The 23,520-nt window shown below is 37.5% G+C and overlaps 1 long non-coding RNA gene across 1 annotated transcript; it reads right to left on the bottom strand.

Moving 5' to 3' along the window:
* Positions 1–5,866: 5,866 nt before the first annotated feature.
* LOC109612990 (uncharacterized) lies at positions 5,867–17,409 on the bottom strand. Its single transcript, XR_002194771.2, has 2 exons — positions 16,199–17,409; positions 5,867–6,034 (listed from the first exon to the last, which is right to left on the bottom strand). It is a non-coding gene; the product is annotated as an uncharacterized LOC109612990 (long non-coding RNA).
* Positions 17,410–23,520: the final 6,111 nt, after the last annotated feature.

The following is a 23,520-nucleotide window of genomic DNA, read 5'->3' as shown; positions in this document are numbered from 1 at the left end:
GGTAGCCGCTGCTGGCAGAAGTATTGCGAATAGTATTTAGTATATGGGCACATTCTCCAAGATATATATACATACATATATATACGGACGCAGACATCTATATGAAGGTGTGTTCGTAAGTAAAATGTTGTTAATAAACTGGTTTTCGTTTCAAATCTAGCTGGAACAAGCAGCCAAAGTGTGAGAAGAGATTGGCTTTTTGTCGAGGAGTAAAGTTCATGAGTACAAATGAATAACAAGTTTGTTGCTTAAGTCTTTCGTTTGTGGCAATCGTCATTCCGAACTGAATTTCCATAATAATTATTCTTAAGCAAATGACTTGAAGAAAAATATTATTTTTAATAAAAAAAATATTTGGTATTTGTCCCATTACAAAGAGAAAACATCTTCAAAAGGCATTACATCTGTTCTGCAGGATTCGGACCAGTCTTCTCAAATATAGACAAGAGGGCTGTGTATAATGGCAAAAAGTGGTTAATTAATTGTTTTTGTGCATACGATCTCAGAGAGTTGTTGATTTTTTATTATTTTATATATTTACATCAGCTAACACACACACACACCCATCCGCATGTAAGTGTATGTAAGTCAATGTGATGTGCATGACACGACCACCGCAATTACATCCGGTAATTTAATGTAATTTTAGATTTCATTTCAATCACATGCAATATCTCTCCCATAATCGACTCTCTGCCCCCTCCCTCCTTATTCCGTTCTCTTCGCCCTCATTCAAATAGCCGCACTCAATGAAGACAGGCAAAACTTTGATTTGCTTGTAACCAATAAAGTAAATACGCTTAACAACGAATTGCCAGTTGCTACATTATGCCGGACTATCTCGAGCTGTATGTGTGTTTGTGTGTCCGACTAACTGGCCGGCTGGCTGACTGACTACCGCTTGTTGTGTTAGTGTAAGTTTGTTGGCTATCTTTGAATAGAAATTCGCTTGACTGCTGATTCGTTTATAACGTTGATCAGATGATTGCCTTTTTCAAAAAGAGATCTCGAGAGGTTATCGTCGTAGCATTTGGATTTTCTATTTTAGTTATCGGTTCGCACAGAGTGAATGTTTCTCCCCGTTTTAGAATGGTCGAAAAAGTGAATGTATGTTTATAAATATTTTATTTGGAATTCAAGCCAATTGAGCGGACAAACGAAGGAAGAAAACAAAAAGTTAATGATTTGAGTCATTTGGCCCTTTCAAAACAACTGATTCGGCAACGAAAGCATATTTTAGTTGTTGTTTTTATTTGGTCTTGAAAACAATTAAACAGTGCTAAAAAATAGGTTAAATACTCAAAAGTTCCGCTAGAACTTAAAATGTGTTCCGAAACTCATAATAGTCGACACGTGTCGCTAATAGGTTTGAGTCACACAACTACATGTGCACACTGCAAATAAGATCAGAACAATTGCTATTCCACACACACAAACACAGGTTTGGTCACAATGATAGGAACCGAATCTAACCACAATACCGTTTAAATAAAATGTGAAAAACTGTGAAGTAGAAGGATTCTTCTCAAGACATCCATCACATTTGGAACCGATAGTTCTTACGCAAAACTTTTTGCACATGGGAGCTTCTCAACCAGCAACAGCATGTTGATTCAAAATCAATTAAAATTCGTGATTGATTGCCTTCCATTATTTTAATCTACTGTTAAATGGGGCTTCCCCCTACGGTTGGCTCTGATTTTAATCAATTTATTTCTATGCTCGTCCCCTTGGAATATCTTCTTATTTTCGCTTAAACTCATCAAATTAATCTCCAATATTTGTTATATGCGTATCTTTAATCTGTTAGAAAAAGGCGGTCTTGAATATCTTAAAAGACCATTAATAGCAATCAGTTTCCATTTAAAAAGACTGGTTAAGTACAGCCCCACAAACAGATTTGAGTTTTAACCCAAATCTATGCCTACTTCAGAATTAATGACGATTTCACTCGCCATAAATCCCCACATTTTTCGTTTTCTATGATTAATTGCCCTCGAACTGCTCATTTGGTTTACTTCTTGTTCGTTGCTCCCCTGGCATGTTAGGGTCAAGGCTGACACCATGCTTCAGAAAAACAGAAACGAGTTTCTTTTGAATTGTAATCCAAGTAGTCTGAAATAAAAACAACAACACATGCATATTTTGTCTTGTCAGTATCAATACAAATATACATATGTTTCTTTGTTTTTTTTTTTTTTTTGCATTACATCAATGAAAAGCCTCAATTAACCCATTCTTTACCGCCAATACTTTTGTCGATAAAAATTCAATTTATGGGACCAATTTCGCAACCAACATCGAACGTACAGCATATATCAGCATATATCTATGTAATTTGTTAAGACCTACCGTTGTACTTATGGTAAAAATTCAATGGTCTTAAGATCCCGTAAAGTGATATCCCTTATTCTGCATCCCACACCAATACAAAGCGAACTTTGAGTTCCAGTTCGTCCACTGCCTTAGAACATTGCCTAGGCCAAAAGGATTCTATTGAATTTCTTTACATATCAGAATGGATAAAAGCTGGAGAAAAACAGAACAACCATCATATGGGTGGCGTGGCTATAAAAGTTTTTACAGCCACCACGTTTCCAATCAAACACCGGAGCACATCGAAAAATAGACATTTATTATGTTATGCACGAGTGGCAACTGTTTCATGGTATGGCACAACAATTTTCATATTTCTTCCTCGACTGGAATATGTATTACCATGCCCGTGAGAGGATGGCCTGAGCTTAGTATGAAACAAGGTCATATGGCTAAGGGCACACTTTATAGTAACTGTAAACCGTAAGTTTTCGATTCAAAAAAAAAATATGCCACAGCTAGGTTTACCGACTTTTTAGGTCATATTTTGTTTGAACAGAATCGATCCAGAAACATAATTTTTTGCTATTGACTTGGCCATTTATTGGCTGGCCTGTTGGAATGTGTTCGTGAAATTCAATACCAACAATGCACAACCCAAATGTTATTAAGTTCACAAAAACAAATGGAAAACCCATCAAAATTCGTTCAATTCGAACGGTTAATGACCTTGAACGCCTCGTATCACATCGTCGATGTTCTGTTCGAAGCGAGTTTGCCACTTTTGTGCTGACACAGGTGTTCTGTTTAACTGTTCCTCGTCGATGTCTGATATCGTTACGGCCGCTGTTCTGCCATTGTCGCCGTTATTATTTTCTATCCGCATTGGCCAGCAAGCATAAGCGAGCTGTTTGGGTAATAAAATACCGTCTGTTTTCACAGACAAATCGAAAAACTGAACGAAAAGAAGCCAATAAACTTGAAATGCTTCGATTTCAAAAGTACTCCGAAACGTTCGAAAACTAAAAATAGAGAATAACTTGGTTGTTTCTCTGCTGGGCAGGCATTCTAGTGGAAATTTGCCGAAATGCCCAAGGAAAACATCAACACACATTCACACAACAACACCAACAATACAAATGAAAAAAAAAAGAAGCTGGGAACGGTGGAGAATAACATTAAACGGCTATTGATCCAATTCAGAAAAATGAAAAATCCTCATTTTTCTCGGAGAAAATGAAAACCGGTTCTTTCAACTTAACCACATCTTAGGTAACATCTCAATCATATTTTGCCCCGAAACAGCTGCAGCAGCAACAGCCAAGAAACGACAACAGCCTATTAATCATTGCCACCAAAAGACTCTGTCATCCATCCTATGGATCTGAACTAATTGAAAGCATAACCATTCTGAACGCATTTTGATAGGCTTGCTCATTGCTGTCAGCAGTCCAATCAATTTAAAGCTTGCGATGCTTCTGCTTGTGAGCAGAACAAGCTCACTTTTATTAGATTACAATAAAAATTTAAATAATGTGTCATCAAGTGTCACCTCCGGCGCCTTTATAGCATCCGCAGCAGTGGCCATAAAATCAACGGATGGAAAATGTTTCGATGGCAGCCCCTGTATGTTTGGGTGTGTGTGTGTGTGTAGCTGGCAGTCATTCGTATATCATGGAATTGTCCATTTTATTAACATTAATGAGTGCATTTGTGTCGTCACACCGAATCGCAGATAAAATGTTATGCATCTTCTATGGCATCTGCAGCTCTGCCTGGCTCCATCCGTGATGGGCATCTTTCGGCATTCGCGTGCGAAAAAAACTACGGCAACGCTGAATGGATGGATCCTTTGGTCGGTTGCCTGCCTCTTTGCATGGCTGGACATTGGATGGTCGGACATTGTCTTAACACTAAAAGAGTTGTCATGAGCCATGCGTATTTCATGTCATGGCTGTGGGTTTCTTCTTCCCCACATTCTCCACGTTCTGCAATGCTGAGCGCTAATAAATATTGTAATTATTAGCACTTGTAAACGGGCTTTTAATAGACACACTGCGCACAACAAATAAAAACTCTTAACGCACCTCAATTCCTTGTCCGACGCTTTGTTGCTGGATGTTCGGGCTGTGATTTATGGTCTGTAGTGGCCACAATTGCCGCGGATAACAAAATAGTGGCGACATACTCACATTAATTGAGCATTGCATACGCATAATTAAACGCATGTTGGCTCCACATGAAGCACATCCTCCGCAGAGTGTTAGAACGGTGGAACAGGTTTTCCACTTGAGTAGCCGTGGTTGAATGCTTATCGGAACCAAATTGATTAGATTATGTTGTACAAGTCCAACAACGACAACAACCAGGAACAAGGCAATAAGTGGAAGCTTAACCGCCACAATTACTTCCTGAAATGTTGTGATATTCTGATCACTGCAGTTTGATCTTTGAGCGAGTGAGCAGATGAAAGTTGGCTTGTTGAATTAATGACATCGACAACTTTGGAGCACATACTCACGTGAGATGTGACTGATTCTGTAGGAGTGCCCACAGTTCCCATGTGCTTGTTTGGAGATATTTGTGTGTTTGTGTGTGTCATATCCCTCTTGATAAACATTTAACGGAAGTTTCACTTCCAGTCATCGCCATCGTCAGAAAACTAGTTTCTACAGCAAATGTCATGTGTTAAGTGGCATCTCCCAAGGAGTTGCGATCCTATGGCCTCATGTCTTGGCCTCCCACGTATGGTTAATAACATTTTTAATAATTAACTATAACGGAAGGCATTCCGGATTCCATGGCTTCAAGTCATGTCACAAAAGGAAGTTCGAAACGAAACTGGGTTAGCATCGCAAGTATAGATGGATAATGGAGATCATTTGATAACCTTTTTACTTCATTCAGTTATAACTGGCGTCAGCTTGAGAAATTATTAACACAAGTACTAGCTTCGAGATACTTCGGCCGACCGACATACCTACAATGTTGCAAAAATGCGTATCTCTACGTCTAATGCCGTTATGGCTCACGTTCGCACAGACGTCTCATTTGGCTGACTGACTACAATAAAATTTTTGATGGAAAATCTGCATCCAACACAAAGATGCTTGACATCCGAATCTGAATTTCTCACATTACAAAGCGCCAGACAACAGAGTTCGTTGTTGCACAGCGAAGTGTATCGTGGTGTAGTTCTTGTTGTTGTTGCTGTAGTTATTTTTCCCTACACTTTTTTTTTATTGTGGTTGAGCTTTTGTTTCTGGTGCGGTGTGGTCTGGTGCATGTCTTCATCATTAACAACGTCATTGTCTCCGAACACAAAAAAAAAAAAAACACAAAGTTCCATTTAAATGTCAGTCTCGTCATGTCTGTCTTTCACTAGCCGACTGCTCAATCTGGGTCTTCTACGGTCTACTGTGTCATTGGAAGGTATCAAATTAATTTTCTATAGACGAGACAAACAAACTACCGTTGCGCTGACAGCCATGTAAAGATATCAAATGAACGATGAATGTGAAAAGAGAGAGAGAGAGAAAAATTCACACGCTTTCACTGATTTTTACTTTCGTTACTTTCTGCAGCGTTAGTGTCACAGAAAATCAGCCAGCAACGCATTTTATTTAAATAGAATTAACTAATTACAAAAAAGAAACACAAACAACAAAGAAAACATTAACTACTGACCTTATTTCACAATGCCAACAAAAACTGCAAACTGCAAAGAAACGAAAAAAATAAAAGTTTTGTTTATTATTTGCATAAAGTTTTCTGTTTTTTTCGTTTTTTTTTTTTTCAGTAACAAATAAATAATTAAAATTGGGATTTTTAAAGTTAACATCACACATGCTCAAAATGCCCACACGAAGGCAAAGGCATAAGATGGTGAAGACTAGACAAAATGCATTCTGAGAAAAAGGTTTGTGGCTATATTATTCAGAATAAGAGCTCATGACATAGGCATATTAATATAAACAAGTAAAAAAATTAAATTCGGCCGGGCCGAACTTTGAATACCTTCCACCAGGAAACATTTTTATATAAAAGTATCTGAATTCAAGCGTGTTTCACTTTAAACTTCATATACCAGTAAGAGCGTTTGCATAATGCATTTAAATTTATCAAAAAACCATAAAGCGAGTGAGGCCGCTTATACTTCATCTATCAAATATTCTAAAACACCAAATTTGAAACAATTATGTGGGTAAATGTGACTAGGATTATCAAAATACCGAATATCGGTGGGAATAGTTATATTTGCGCTTTAGGAAAACGTAGAACTAAATATTCAATATTTTGTCACCGGGCTAGAACCCATTATAAACTGGAAATACCAACTTTTATCAAAATATCGAATATTGGAAGGTACCGTTGTATGGGTCTATACCAAAACGTGGACCTATACATACGATGTTCCGCCATTTTGGACCACAAATAACAATTTTAAGATAAATTCGTAGGAAATTGTGGCAAAAATCATTAAAATACCGAATATCGGGAGGTACCCTTGTATGGGGGCTACACTAAAACGTGGACCTATACATAAAAAGTTTCACCACACGAGCTAGAACGCATTATAATCTACAAAGACCAATTTATAGACAAATCCGTGAAAAAAGTGGCAAAAATCATCAAAATAACGAATATCGGGAGGTACCCTTGTATTGGATCTATACCAAACCCAAAAATTGCATATTGCCCTAGCTTTAACAATGCTGTTACGATATCATAACAACAGAGATGTTTACACCTGGTGATAACATTTAGACTCCGTCTTGTCCTGTCTTTATACTTCTATGTCTTTGCAGCAAGGTATTTACCTAAATAATCGACAACTCGTGAGCGCATAATTGTACCCTATTCATTTAGAAGGTACCTATATATTTGGGTAAGCTAGATAATGGATTCGAATTGTGAAATTAAAGCTCATTACATTCAAAATGCAGAATTCTTGAGACATTCCGCGACGTTACACGAATTAACAACATTACGTAAACCTAAGGCTCATTCTGCCTCTAACACAACATTTCTTAGGAAATCTATTTTTTGCAAAAAAGAAGTCAGAAGTCAATACTTCAACACAAACCAACGCTTGTGAATAATTAAAGATACTTATTAATTATCGTAGACGAGAATTTACTCACCTATAAAAGCTGTATTATTCAGCTCTGAAGAGTATTTGAATGTACATATATGTATACTTTTATATTACCATTACTGATCAAGCTTTTTTTATACTCTGTGCAAATTTATTATTCTCTAAACTTGAAATAAAACATCAAAACTTGAATTAATGCGGCCTACAGTGGCTAAACAAATTCAAAAAAATAAGTGTGAAGTAGAGAAGTACATGTGTATATATACGATTTTTATTGATCTTCATTTTGTTGTTGTGTAGGAACTCAAACAATGATTTCAATGACATTCTTGAACTTCAATTATTATTTCGAACAAGATACTTGATTTTACACGAGTATTCCCTCCATCCTGCCAATTTATCCCGAGCTAATTTAAAGGGCTTTGTGTCACCATAAAATTGAAACACTATTTGTAGTGATATCTGATTACAGTTCCCAGATTCTTCGCAGATTAGTCATCAACAAATCTATTTAGATTAAAATTTATTTGGTTCATGGCTCGGCTTGGCCTCCAAGGTGCACTTTTCTCATAGGCTTCGTGGAATTGAATAGTCAAACATGCTGTTGATATGTTGACTATTCATTTTCCCCTCATCTCTCAACACTGACGCTGACGCTGACTCGCTGTCTAACAAACTTCCAAGCCGGACTGTGGCTCGTTCGGAACAACATGCCGTAAAACGTGACTGTGGCAAAAACAAATCGTGTACAGATTTTTGTGTTTCATATACAAACTTACATACATACATATGTATGCATAGAGACAAATTCGACTTCTTTAGTTTTGTAGCCGGGTACAGATAGGTTGATAGTCCGGTACATGGTGTAATTACGAATGTTGTGCCGATTTGTAGCCAGCCCAACGAGACTGATGAATGTCGGTGTGGCGATCATTGAAATATCTAAACAATGACAACTATTTTTACGATAGAACCATGGCGAATGAACGAAATCGACAGATACGACAACACCGCCAACTTCATCGCCATTACCAGAGTCACTGTCGTCATCATTATCATCACATAAATCGGCATTGTGTAGCAGATACAACAATTCAAAACTACAAAAACAACGATTTTATTGAATTGTAGCTACGTACATACATAGGTCTGTATGTACAAATGTATGCATGTATATTATATATTTGTGTGTCGTGTCTAATCAAAAAACAAAAACAAATTGAATCAAACATTTGAATGTTGTTGACCAACCGAAAGTATGATCGAGTCTAAAGTTGTTACTGGCTGAGATCAAGGGGTAATGGAGAACACCACCGCCCGGCTAGTCAACAGCAGGAATCGGTTTCTGTTGCTTTAAGCCGGGATGTACGCAACTCAAAAGTTCAACAAATGCAAAAAGCTCATCATCATCACCATCGCCACCACTGTCGCTGTGTTAGTCAGTTCGCTTTTGTGTGATTCAATTGCCTTTTGTTAATGCTTTCCCATGGGCTCAGCTGCGACAACAACAGCAACGATTTATTAAACCCGCCCAAAGTTCATGTGAACTGAAGCGCGTACATCGTGTTCTAGGTGTACGATTAGCTCTGAAGCGAACCGTGTCGCATTGGTTGGATGTTTGTAGTAATTACAATGACACAGTGCTATGACACAATCCAATGGAATACTACCGAGGTTCGGCCAACTAACCGAACCTCTAATTACCCACCTGACACTTTGATCATCGCGAAACGTTCAGATGGTGACGCCTGACATTCATCCAAATGGAGAAAATGTCTAGAATGAAGGAACTAATGACAAGTGGAAAGTGAGGAAATGAAAACGGCGGCAGATGTTGGGAAACTAGTGACTAACAAATTGCACGCATATGTGCGTCTAAACCCCAACGTAAATTTACAGTGAAATACGAACATATTTTTTAGCAAAAAAATTATTAGAAACCATTTGGAGTATTGTATTCCATGGGAAAGTAATCTAGGAAGGTTTTGTAAATGTTCAGCTAGAGTCCAATGCCTTTCATCTCTAATGCTCCCAAGAGATATGTAAACATATCTAATCATCCATTTGTATGTGACTGTATTGGCATATTTATGTGTGTTTATGTGTGTTTTCCCAAAAAAAAAGTGGACACTGAAATAAAACAATATATCCGATCATTTTTCATGGCATTTGTGGTAACCATCAAAGTTCCCTGTCATTCGCACACATACGCCCAAACAGCCTCATACATACATTGTCAGTACGCAGAGCAAATAAACCGCAGCCCAAGGCTCCAGATGCAAAGGAATTTTTGAAATGCAGTAATTTGCTAAATATGGAAGCGCAAAGGACAACACGATGGATGGATGTTTGGATGAATGACATGACAACCCAAAACAAAATGCTGGACTAAAGAAAGACCTTGTTAAAAGAAGGTAACTTCGATACAGTAGCAAGAAATAAAATGAGAATTCTATGCGATGTTCTTACGAATTAAAGTTTGAAAGTGGTTGAATAAATCGAAGTTTCCATTGGTGTCGACCGACTGGAAAATAACCATTTTTGTCTAAACCCAAAAAAAAGATTAATATGAGAGTAATCAATATTTTTTAGTTTTCATGAAAACTTCCCGAAGGGAAAGAATAATAACAATTGGGGTTCTTTCCCTGACATGAGAGTTATCAATATTTTCAGGGGTAGAGTATTTTAAGCCGTCATAAATTGTTTAATATTCCGCTCTGGCATTGCTATGGTGCCATTGCAATAATTCAGAAATTCAAGCATAAAATTTGTACTTTAAAAGTGCATCTACTACAATATTCACCAAGCCACATTTATTGGTGATTCCTACCACTTTGCAAAATGAGGAGTATTTTTAGTACTGAGAGCCACAAATAAATCCATATAGCTTATCGAGAAGATAAGAACAATTTGAAACAATTAGCAGTCTACTGAGAAATGCCAAAGTTTGTTTCAATTTATTTAACCGTTTGGAGCCTTCCTCACCCCTCCTTCATTCAGCCACCTTCGAAGCATATCAATTGGACCAATGACTGCACCTTCTGCCAATTTGTAAACAAACTTTACAAACTGGATTTTTTCTGTTAACCAAGACCAAATTCTTTCAACATATTTGGCTGTGTATTTAGTTTTTCTTGTTTCGTTGTAGTTGTTGTGTTTTGACGTTACCTCAGTGTGTGGGAGAGGCCAACATGCTGTTTTATTTTAGCCAAACCAAAAAAAAAAAACAAAACGACAACAACAACATGGACTGGACAGGATCCAATACAAAAACGAAGAAGAAGAAGGAAAAACAACTAAACTGGGCTTACCTACCGCAAAGTATTTTGGAGAAAAAAATCGAAAGACGAAGAAGGGCAATCGCTTGATATCAACAGAATATGGCATGTGAACCGGTTATGCTGTTGGCACAAATATGTACCCAGCAACGAACATAAACATGAGCATGAGCACATGCAAAATAAGTACCAAAATTTCAAAACAACAACAGCAACAAAATAACCGAAACTATTTCATCGAATCCTCGCCCCGCCCGCATTACGATTCGAATAATGTGAGAGTATGAACTCGCATCTTTTGGTGCCAAAATGCAATTGGGGGTCCTTTCCCACCTGCTTGATTTATTGAGTGCCAAACTAGAAGGTGGAGTACGAACTGCTCGTGCGGCTGCTGCTGCTGACTGGTGTTTGGGCAATTGATTTGAACACAATGCTCGCACAGTCAGTGTTTTCCCCGTTCTGATGTTGCCATAATAATGTACAATGTTTGTCGGGCTATTCCTCCATTTCCTGCTGAGCCTCATGTCCATATATTCCCCAAGCTATCTTCATTTTTATCAATTCTTGCACAAAATGACAAAGGAAGTAAATGACCAAATACAGAAACTAAAAACAAAAAAAAAACACCACGCCACAATCCAACAGCCCAGAGAGAATGCACCGCCGTCATCGGCACCAGAAGTTCAGGACAACTCGAGAATGTAGCTGACCACATACTTGTTGACTTGCTGGCTTGCCCAAACATAATCAATATCGCAAAATGACGATCACACCATACACAATCCATAGGAGACACTCGCTTAATAACGCTAAGCGTTGTTCCTCAGTGATTCCTTTAAAGGTTGCCACAGAGGAAGAAGACGACCACGACGGCGGCTACATCATCATCACCATCGTCTCCGTCATAGCCGGCGACGTCACAGTGCAAAGTGAAAAAACAATAGCAAAACCGGTATTAAAACCCATGGCGTTTCTTATCGCCAGAACAAAGCTACTGATCATATTAAGTCAATGGTTGAACAACTGTGTTTCCTTTGATTCCCTAAGACATTCGCTTTTGCCCACATCCTCTGTCCCTGCGATTCAGCTTGAAATGAAACAATGATCCACAGCACTGGAAATACAACACAGTGGAAGAGTGTATAGCTTTTGGGAGTTTTGCATATTCCAATCATGTCCGACGGACCAGCCAAAGTTCAAGATCCAAGGCTGTATATTAGCATCCTAATTTGTTTAAGTTTGCAATGGTTCGTTTACACTTTTTCCACTTTAACAGCAGGTTGTCCAATTATATTCCCAACTATGGATACACTTTTAATTAAAATCCTAATTATTTTTTGTTTTATTAGTTTCATATTATAAAACTGAATGCCACCTGCAATCTAACCATTTCAGCAGATTCAAAATTTGGTAAACGCCCATTCCACAACCAGATGATACCACTGTGTCTACAGCATCCGAACATGGCCTTTCGCCAGTGGATTTTGCACAATGTACACCTGTGTTGCCAGTTGCAGTTGTTGTGGCTTTTGTTTTTGTCTCTGAATATAGAGCTGTATTGCAGTCGGACCACACGCTCCTACCGCGCTCATCTGGCTTAATGATTTTTAAATGTTCGCATTTGTAATGAGTTTAGTCAGCATTGGTCGTAACCTGACACATGCGTATGTCATGTTCGCGCTGAACTGAGTGTGCGTAAACGGGAAGAGGCTAAAGAAGAGCCTGGCGTCGAGTGTGGACAGATGGACGGCGGCCAGGCCCCGCACACACAGCGTATGAGCCTCGTCAATAGCTGTGACAATTCATTTTGAATGCATTTTCCTTTTGTTTTTTGTTGGCTCGGTCTTACTGCAAAGCGAGAGAACATATACAAAAGGATCATGAATGAATATTTTGTTGTTGTCTCAAGCGGCGGTAGTATGAATGAATACCATAAATGGCAAAAACGATGGGCCGGTGAACCAGCTAGCCAACAATTCATACGCATTGTCCGCGTATGAATTGGACGACACCAAATATTTTACATGCGAATGTATGTAGGTATGTGTGTTGGTGTGGCGACATGTCTATGTGTTGGTATGTAGCTGGCAGGAAGGAAACTGGTAGCAAAATTCTACCTAAAAATCTGCTAAACATATCAAACACGAAGCAAAGAGCACTCAACTTTTGGGCTATGTTTCCACAAGCCACAGATACCCCCCCCCCCCCCCCATCCTCCAAGTTAATTTACAATTTCTTTGGAATCTGCTTTCAAATGGTTGTCTTGCAATTGTGCTGACTTGTCGTTACTCTGTTGTTGTTATTGTAGTTGTTCTTAGCCGTTGTCAAAAATGCTATCAAAATGCTTCAGCTCAGACTTACAATACAAAACTGACAACATTCGGTGGTTTCAGTTTCCAAGAACTAACATCAGCAAACTTCTGTTGTGGCCGCGCAGCCGCCATAAACTCGAGACACTTGCTGGCAGCCGCTTCTGCTTCCGTTGCCACTAACAATGGAAACCGCAGAAGATCCCATCCCCACAACAGGGAACCGACCCGAAGGGATGCGAGGGGCCAGCGCTAAGCCATGAGAACCTTAAACAAATAGTTGGGAAATTACCGAAAGCAAAACAACTGCAAAAGACAATCTGGCCAACATCACACAACTCCATTCCACTCCTCAAAGGTAATTAAGGTTTTAGAATTCTTTGTTTTTCTCATTCGCTCGCTCGCTCACTCACTCTGGCTCTTTTTCTTATGCAACTGCAACAGTTTTTCCCATTTGTGTCTTGTGGCTAGTAAAAAATTCACACGGCAACACTTGCTGGGGCTGCAGTTGCCTCCCGAGACGCCGAGTGGTGGCTCGCATTTGTTTGTTCGTTTGGCTTTCGTGTGATTTTGTTGGTTTTTTTTTTCTTGTTCTGCTCTGCTGGGTAAAAATTATCTAGGCTTGCTATTAATGCAATTAGACATGCTTAGTCGATGGACCATTGACCGATTGGCCAAAAACTTCAATCAACAGAAAAATGGCCCAGCCAGCTCATCAACATGCCACCTATGGCGAATGAATTAAGTTTGTGGTAGGGGACCATTCCAAGCGATCCCCTTCACAAATAATTAGGTCTGAGAAATTTAACGCTTTATCAAATGTAGTTTCTTTTTTGTTACATTTGATGAAAATACATACAAAGGCATAGGGACAACGATTCGAGTAATCAAGAGTTATCCGGATGGATATTCTCGCTGATCGAAAACGAGTTGACTTGTTTTTAGATTATTGGAGAAATAGGAGATAAATAAGGATATCATTATATTCTGTAGACAATTTCCGTTTTTATGGGAAAAACTCATTGGGAACTCTATAAAAAGACAATTGTAAAATTCTGTCTCTAGCTGACGACAGAATACAAGATAACTATGATCGATTATTACAAATGCAGCAATATTGAATTTCCGTGGATAGTTCCCAAAATGTACCACTAACTTGGCCAAGAAAATAAAGTACTCGCTAAGAGTAAAACCAAAAATGTGAATATTTTTTGATTTTCACTTCAACCTCCAACTCAAGAAATTTTATGGAATATGTAATGGATATGAATAACATCCTTAAACTAAATAAATTGTGTGAAAATTGCTGAGTGAAAATTGTTTTCTGTTATCAATTCTAGTGGGGTTTAGACATTTGCGTATATGCCACTTTCAGCATTACTAGTAATGGCAACTTCATGCGGTCTGAATTACAAGTAAGCAAAAAACTACGTAGCCTTCCTATTACTAGTAAGCTAACGGCGGTGCAAGCACGGGTTTGGAAAAAATGGAATAAAGCTTTTAAATTCGATTTTTGACAATTTTTTTAAGAAAAAAAAAAAACTACGAAAATCGGATATAATGACTTATTTATACTTTTTTTGGGAGAGGAGGGGTGTTGAGTGCTAAGACATAACGAATGGAACATTTGGGGATATACATCCTCTTGAAACTATTTTAATGCAAATAAAAATTTAATGAAAACTAAGAATTTTCCTAGACAAAAGTGAAATGCAATCTCTTTTTAATAATTTCTTAATTGATCCATTTACCTCACCCCACATCAGAGTGCAATCGCTGGAACACTCGGTACATAAAAATTTTTTTCGACGCAGTAATACTCCTATTTACATTCCATAAAAAGGAAATCAATATATTTGTCAAAGGAAAGTGAAGCAGATTTTGTAACATGTCCCACTCCATACACACGATTTTGCAAAGTTTCTTGAGAATCTGTGATGGATCAAGAACGTCTAAATAAATGATGGTATGCAAACTTTGTAAGAGGAAAATGTTGTTGTTGGTGTTGTGGGCTTGCTTGCAACACAGACGTTCAGTCAGTAACCGGGAGTAACGTTGTGGTCATGAGTGACAGTTGAAATATGTATGTCTCTTGTGGTGGCTTTACCTGTGCGATGGGTAGCAGGAAGCTAAAGCAAAAAAAATCGTTTTTGTTATTTGTGTATGATACCCCAGGAGCATGTGTTTCCTTAGTACCTTCACCGCCTGCTTCGGTTTTGCTCTACCCAACCCGACTGAGTCTTTTTTAGTCGATGGTAGTGCATGAAATTGTTCAGGAAGAGTTCTTCTTGTGCTACCTCCACCATTGCCTCTTCGCCGTGCAATCGAACCAAAAACGAAACCAGTTCTGAAAGAATTTTGTAATTGATACCCCAGCATATGAATGGTCAGTCGGTCGATCGTCTTGGGCATATGGCGGGAAAATAATTGTCTTGAAATTCATCAAAGTAAGTTTCTATAACAGAGTTCGGTAAAAGTCTCAAAGATTTCTATAAAGGCTACCGCCTAAGGAAACTTTTGTTTTTTGTTGTTCTTCGGTTCCATATCGACATCGGGCATTGCACGGACTAACATTTTCGTGAGTGAGTTCTGTTTGGTGTGATGTGAGCCAGGCGGCATTGACTTACAGACAACAAACCATTTATCATTCCATAAAACCGAAGAGAAAACATTACCTCCACTTAAAACAGAATACTCAACTTAATGATGTCAATTTTTGAAGACCTTAAAAATCGAAATTCGTTGTTGTGAAATATGGATTCGAGCCTAAGCAACGTTTGCCGTAATTAGAAGTCATGCCATGTTCGGTGGTTCTGAAGAACAGGAAAACGAGAAATCCGTCACAAACAATGGCTTAGATTTAATCGTTTTTGTGTTTCTTCGTTGTTGTAGTTGTTTTTGCTCTAATGGTCTATGAAATGTTTATCCCCTCCAAAAATGTTCCTATTTGTTTTGTACAAATTATATTTAATGATTCTGCAAAAATTAAAAACGAAAAATATCGAGGAGAACAACAGCCAGAAACTGAGATTGAAACCAACCAAAAAAAAAAAAACAATACCACCTAAAAGAAGACTGACCGAACCACACATTTTGAAACCGGCTACAATTTCTAGTATTCAAAAATTTGATATTTACAAAAAATCCCAACGAGGGTGCATATATATGTACGTATAAAATTATAATTTTGTACTTACCTTGGAAAGGGTTTAATACGGTGTCAAAAAGTATATGATCGCTATGAAGTCCTTGTTTACATCAGGACTTTTGCTTCCCGGCTTGTGAGAACAGTTATCCTTTCTTATAGCCGCCACCAACACTTAACTCACTCAGACAATGCGTCAGCTCGCAGTTAAATATTCGTTGCAGATCCCCCGCCACGGGTGCTATGGCTGCATTTGGTAATTTGCACTTGTATGCTAAATCTAAACGTACGTTTATATTATTCGAGCTTTAAAACTTCTCAGAAGAATCTCAGATGTACCATACACATATCCAGCCTGTGCGTATGTGTGACTGGTGATTCGTAACGGCAATTCGACAATCTCATTGACACGTTTTAATTGTTGTCTGGCGGGCAAATAAATAGGTTCTCCGAGACACACTCATACACCTCGATGTTTGTGAACGAACGAGCGAATGAACGAACACTCATAGTTCTTGACTTTTGATTTATATTTTGTGTTAATTTTTATCTGAACAAGACCAGATACGGGTTGCTGTTATTCGGAAGGTTCGTGGCTGGCAGTTATTGCTGTTGTTGCGTTTCTGTGCTATTTCATTAGTGAAGGTTTTCTATTTTGCTTTCCTTTGTGAGGGGGACGGGCGACGGGCTGAACTTGGGTCTTGAATTCAATTTCTGTTTAAACAAACACCATCGCTGGGTCGATGGGCTGGTTGGTAGGTTGGTTGGTTGTACCAGACAGTGACGAACAATCAACAACCGCTCTGTTCACTGGTTGCTTGTAAACTGAATTGATCGTTTCGAATGTGGCCAACACGACAGGTAACTGAGACTCTGGCAAAACGCAAAGCTGTGTCTGCAACGAAGAGGGCCAATTGCTGCAGAAAAGTAAGTAACTGGCTCTCGTTTGTGCCCCTACCATCATCGCTCGCCTGTAAATGCCAACAGCAGCAAATTTACGACTTCAACTATCGGAGCGGGTAATTGAGAGTTGAGACTTGCGCGACACACTGGAAAAGTACTTAAGTCACAAGTTTCGGTTCACACTTGAACAGCGCACTAGCGTGTGTTCTTATTGTTATTGTGTTATTTGGTTTGTGTTTTTTATTTTCTTTTCTTATCTTCTTTCGGTTGCCGTTCATATTATCTGTGTCGTTCGTGTGGTGATCACTTTTGATTAGGCGACGGACGCACTGGATGGAATATGTCCAACACGTTTGAAGAACGTTTGATGACTTGTCCTATACTAGGGAAGACGTTTGGTTTTTGTAACCTTTTTCCGTGAGAGCGAACAGGGTTGGAAAACCTTTTGTTACTCCCATTATGAGGGATCATTTCGCTCTGCTCACCTGTTTGCACGCCACCACAATATAGTGTACTCTTTTCATCTTACTAGTTTACATATAAAATGTCTCGATTCTAAGTGAGCATGACGGTCAATTAACACAGGTGTATGTTCGAAACACCTGAGAGTATGCTCTTACAAAATTGGTGTGTGTGTGCGTGTGTGAGCGAGTGTATGTGAAAATATAATCTATTTAATGTGTTAAACTCTGACTCTGCACAGCACGAATTCTACTTTCTCTTCATCTCACTCTCTTTGATGATGATATATAATTTGGAAATTCTGTGATCTTTCGCTCTCAGAAAGTTTACCCGTAAAGAAAAAATACAAAACGAAGTAGAACATAACAAGAAAACATTGTCCAAGATGCCGTTCCCTCTTAGTCTTCCAGCAGAACGTTTATTATTGCTTTTACTGGCAATGGTGCTGCTGCTGCTGCTGTTGTTAGGATTTTGTTGTTACATGTTGCTGCTGTTAATGTTGCCACACTTCCTGTTTCCGTTTTGCTCTCATCGTTTTCTGAATCACACACAGCCTCGAATGGGCTACAATTTAAAATGTGGTGCAATAAATTTCTTTAAGCCTCGAAAAAACTTTCTTCAATGACTGTCATCCAGTGCCACACATTTTAGGTTATCGAGGAACATTTCTATCCGCACGATTACACTGTTACCAACTTTTGGGTTGTAGGTAACACCTACATGGAAATTATATTAGTGGAAACTCAGCCGTCCATATTTGACTGTGTTCTTGATAACTATATTGCCCTTAACAGCAATCAAATGAAATGCAACGAATAGCTTAACTAAACTAAGTACACGACATGTCCAACTCGTATATACAATATATGGGGCTATAGCAAAAAGCAGACAAAATTTTAACACTTCTCAATCATAAATACTGGATGGAATATATCAAAGAGTGGAATTAAATAATGGTTTCAAATACTTTAGTGAATAAAACAGTGTTGGCATTTTTGTTCGGGAAACCTTAAATCAACGTTTGTTCATTAGTGAAAAAATGATAATGTTTACCGGGGGTAGGCAGGGAAACCTAGGTATTTCGGAAAGAGCCACCAATCCTCATCAGTTCCCATGCTTTTTGTCTGGGATATTCTCCCCAGGAGTCAAACCAAGTGTGCTATTCGGAGTCGGGCAACTTTTCTGTATTCGGATAGAATTTGGTCAAACCATAAACTTTTCCCAAATATCCTTCTCTATACACCTCATCATAAAATCAAGTATTTTTGATCGGCGGTTAATTATATGTATGTTTATTCGTACAGCCCTCACATAGCGGTACCTCCCGATATTCGGTATTCGATGTTTTCTTGTTGCCTCTCCTCTCCTTCCCCCTCCCCGTTCTATACTTCCCGATGATTTTGATGATCTTAGCCACATTTTTTAGGGTATTCGTTAAAAATTCGGTATGTAAAGTTTTTAATGGATTCTGTCTTCTGAGGCAGAACACAGCTGGAATAGGGTCATTATTACATATGAAAAGGAGCATCACTCATAAGTCAGAAACTCCGGAAATTTTGGTATTTTGGCGATTTTAACCAAATTTTTAACATATGTTTTTTAATGTGGCATTTGAAACTCGCAAAGGATAACAACAACTTAGCAAGAAACCGGTGCAACCGACTTTAGGACATTTTAAGGCCTTTTACAAACCGATTTCACTGACAAAAAATGGAAACGAAAAGTATTCATTTATTTTTAATTTTTAAGATTTTTTTACCGTACGGTGGAGGATATTAAGAGTTCGACCAGCCGAACTTAACGCGTTGTTACACATTTTTAACTTACTTTTTTAAATAAATGGCAAAGTAACAAAAATATTCCGTATTTACACTCATTAGGGAGGTAAAATATTGTCGAACTAAGTTTAAAGTTTATGGATCATGCTTCTCATAGAAAGAATAGGAAATTTGGTTGATTCAAACCATAACTCGTGTTCTCTCTTCTCTAGTTTTCTTAAACAGGAGCTTGACTCAGCCTTATATGCCCTTTCCTTTCTAACTCCTCGAAAATAGCTCGAAATAGCCATTTTAGACTCCAACAAGTATATATATATTCTTGATCAGCATAAGATTCTATGTCGATTTAGCCATGTCCCTCCATATGTCTGTCTATTCGTCTGTGGAAATCACTCTAGCTTTTGAATGAAATGAAGTAGGTTGATAAAAGTTTGCTGAAATGTATTTGAGATCAGAAGAATTTTTGGAATTGAAAATGGGCCAAATATTTCCACATTTTGATATAGCCCCCACATAACTGTACCGCAAGATTAAGGCATTTTGGTTGTTTTAGTGATATTTTTGAACAAATTTTGATGTGTTGTAACATCTTTCTCCGGAATGGTATCAAATTTGCTATTGAGAGTTCGGAATGGATACTACCTCTATTGACAGAAAATTGATTATAAAGTAAATAATTTTTTTAATAAAAATATTTTTATATTGTCTCACCCAGTGATGTTTTATAAATTGTGTGTAAAATGGAAATCAAAATTGTGGTATTTAATTTCAAAACTGTTGAACCTTTGTAGCCTGTATACAACGCTCCAAACTGACATTGCGTGTGTACAGAACAATGACGGTTCAACAAGTAAACACATCTATTAGTTATTTTATACTTTCACAATGGGAAAACTTAAATCATAAACAAATCGGTTGGATTTAAAATCTTTTAAATGTAGACGGACAAATAAATTGTATTTACCTTTTTTATTTACATTTGAATATACAGGTTTTACATATACATATGTCTCGCTCTTTAATACACTTTAAAAACAGAACAGTTTATTGCATTTAATTTTAAATAATTCTGACAGGAACCGGGCTCAGGCTGTGTTTAAGTAATTTTTTGAATCTGGTTTACCTCGTCCAATAACAGTGTCTTACCATTTCGTAAAGAAAATTTGAAAGCGAATTGTCTCAAAGCGGTAAGGTGTGGAAGATCCCTATATCCTGTTCTGAATAGAAACTCTAAATTAAATTTTAAAAATAAATTACTGTTATACAAAATGCCATATGACTGCCAAAAAACTCATCTGAAAAGGCTACAAATAAAGATAATTAACAATCTGCCAAGGACATTTCTACATTACACTCAAGATATCAGATCAAGATGATTAATAATTTTATAAATGATACGGCGCTGTCATTTGAAGAAAAATGCAGAAGATCAAAGTATGACCATCTGAGAATTTCCTTTTGATAACAACTAATCTCTGCTATACTATTCGTATAGCCGCCATTGGATGTTATCTTAAAACTTATCAATAACTTTTGTGAAAATAATTTTTTTTTTCTCCTATTATATAGAAATATTTAAAATGTTTTTAGTAAATACCAATATGTTGCATATTGTTTAAATATCTTTAAAATAGAAACCTTAAAGATTGTACACAATCCGAACTATACGCCTGGGCAATGATGAGTCAGTCAATCAATCACATTACTCATTTATTATTATATTTATACAGGTGTTACAAAATAACTATGGGAAGGATATGTATCTGATTGCAGATTGCACTAAAAAGATGATAATGTTCTCGCACCAATAGAGAAGAACCTCTAACAAGTTATTCATAGTCTATCAATGGAAAAACAATTTTACTCCTCTTTCCATTTTTTAATAGTTATTTATTTTGTACCAATAGTTTCGGGTGTCATTGGTAGTAGGGAAGGAAACCAAGAGAATTCACAAACTCCCTAATGAATGAGTTTTCATACGAATTACTTCAGCGAGATAAACAGAGAACTGTTGCGTGTCAACATTATGACAGCAAAAAAGAGGCGATCGAAAGATAGGGCTCTGCAGGGGGAAAGACCTATTGTTCCAACCCCACTCTTCTTTGCCGAGCGAGTTCATATTTTGGGTTCATGTGGCGTGGTTGGGGAGGATAGCTGGTAGAAGGTAGATGGGTGGCTTCATAAACTGAAGCGGTGGCATTTTCCACTCATACTTGGCAGTAATAATACAGCCATTTGATGTGTTCTTGTTGTTGTTGTTGTTGTTCGGCTCTGTTACTATTGTTTAATGATAATTATCATAATGTTAAAGTGTTGGTTGTGGTGTTGGTGCTGCTGGTGGTGGTGGTGGTGTCGGTGTTATTTTGGCCATGGTTCTGCTGCTGGTAATATTTTCACGTGTTTGCAACCAACCAACCGTGGCAAAAGCAGGAAAATGGTAATGGTTAAAAACTCCAACTACCACGACTGATAAACTCAGGAGTTTGTTGTATTTGTTATTTCTGTCTACTTGTTTCTTTGTCTGTTTGGGTGTAACAATTAAAAACAACGACAACGCAATTGCAAGAGAGGCCACAAACCCCATAGAATTGGTAATAAAAAATTAAAAACCAAAAAAGAAAAAAAACACAATTTTAATGGGAAATGATGAAATACCTACACACATGTCCGTCTGTACGCCACAATCATGGCGAGGATGATGATGCAAATACTAAAAAAAAAGTTATAAACCATATGACAATGAAGGGCGATAGAGTCCCAAAAAAATGTAGAAAATTCTCACGATTTCCCATCAGGATATGCGGTTCAGTGTCGAAATTCAAAATGTTTCTAATTATCACATGAAAGTACAAGAACATTTTAAAAATATTTATCGCAGAAATAAAATTCTAAGTTTAACTTATTTACACTGCCTTTGAGAAGTTGGTATACGACTAAGAAAATGTTGATCTACGCCATTACCTACAGGTCCTCATTTTGACATAAGCTTCATATAGAGGCATCAGCCGATTTTAATGGTATTTTCCATGCTGGTAACATTTTTCAAACAAAGTGGCTGTATTTTAATATATTGTAATATGGATGAGTGCAATACGGATCTTGAAATATCTAACTACATCCCAATTATAGGTAGCTCCTATCCATATTTTTTAACTGAACGAACTATCATTCTGTATTTTTATAGGATTCAGCGGTGACGAAAACGACGTTAATTTTTACTTGTATTTTCGATCCAGAAGTCCTAATATAATCCTATATTAATAAAAAAAACCCCTCGTCCCAATCTCCCAATTTTAAATCTTTCAAATATATCATAAAAGATTACAAAATGTTTTATCTTCGCGACCCAAATGTGTGTCAGTGACTTCAGCTCCTCCAATTACAATACACATGTCGATCGGTTCAGTACAACCATCGAATTCAGGGAAATGAAATAGAATTTAAATATGGTCCCCTTCCAACTCCCTCATGAATTCGGCATAACAAACACATGTTCGCATTTATAGCCAACTCATAGCAGTTCCATAAAAACTAAAAACAGGTAAAATGCGGGTTACTGTTTCACCACTTCTCACAAGCCAATCGTCATGTATTCGCAGTGAGAATAGACCAACAATCGTTATCCGTTCAGGTGACAATTACTCAACAAGAACAACTACTCTCACACTCAATTCAAAGCCTGGAGAACAGTGGCAGTAGTCCATGACTTTCTACTTTTTCCCTGTTTCCTAGACGGAAGCTAACCATATTTAAGCATTTAAAAGGAATAGTGAGAAAAAGGAAACTGGATCTCACTTTTGCCGATAAGGAAATGACGATGCGGAAAAATTGTCAAATAATATATTCTCCATCTTAAAGAGCAATTCAGAGTTTAGTTTAATCTGAGAACCGCAATATATTTCGTTTATGAGTTTAAACACAAATGTGGCAGATTACAAATGAAAAAATTCTCCATCAAAGAAAATATCCAATGTCATTATTGTATGTCTAAAAGTGAACGTAAACAACAGCATTATATTTCTGAATTGGAAAATTGCTTTCCACTTTTATATCAATATGAGAAAAATATCTCTATTGAATATTTATTGGCACAATTAGATGTTATTATTTATTGATCTACTAAAAAAACGTGGCCAATAACAGTGAAATCAGTTGCATATGTACATACCCACGTCCATAGTTATGCTTTCAACATAATTATATAAATGCATATTTAAAAAATTATAAAAAT

This window comes from Musca domestica, unplaced genomic scaffold (genome assembly GCF_030504385.1).
Source record: "Musca domestica strain aabys unplaced genomic scaffold, Musca_domestica.polishedcontigs.V.1.1 57, whole genome shotgun sequence".
Classification (NCBI taxonomy): domain Eukaryota; kingdom Metazoa; phylum Arthropoda; class Insecta; order Diptera; family Muscidae; genus Musca; species Musca domestica.
This window is presented reverse-complemented; position numbering and strand designations above follow the sequence as displayed.